The sequence below is a fragment of the Penaeus monodon genome, chromosome 24 (genome assembly GCF_015228065.2).
Source record: "Penaeus monodon isolate SGIC_2016 chromosome 24, NSTDA_Pmon_1, whole genome shotgun sequence".
NCBI lineage: Eukaryota > Metazoa > Arthropoda > Malacostraca > Decapoda > Penaeidae > Penaeus > Penaeus monodon.
The window spans coordinates 37666026-37666325 of record NC_051409.1 but is presented as its reverse complement, the minus strand read 5'-3'; positions in this window follow the sequence as shown (position 1 = coordinate 37666325).

Below are 300 nucleotides of genomic sequence, written 5' to 3'. Positions count from 1 at the left end.
TGAAGGGACAACGAATAAATAGGAGAAATAAATGGAAGGAAAAAGAGGAAGAGACGAAAGGAAGGAAAATCAGAGAAAGGGAGAAAGAGAGAAGAGAATAGGAGAAAGAAGGAGAGAGAAGTGATAAAAGGAGAGGAAAATCAGGTAAAGAGAGAGTGAAATAGTTGAGAAAAAAGGGAAAATGAGAAAAAAGATAAATGAATAAATAAATAAATAATAATAATAATAATTAAAAAGGGAAAATCAGCAAGAAAAATGCATATAAAAGAGAGAAAAAAAAATCTTCTTTCAGAAAAAGAT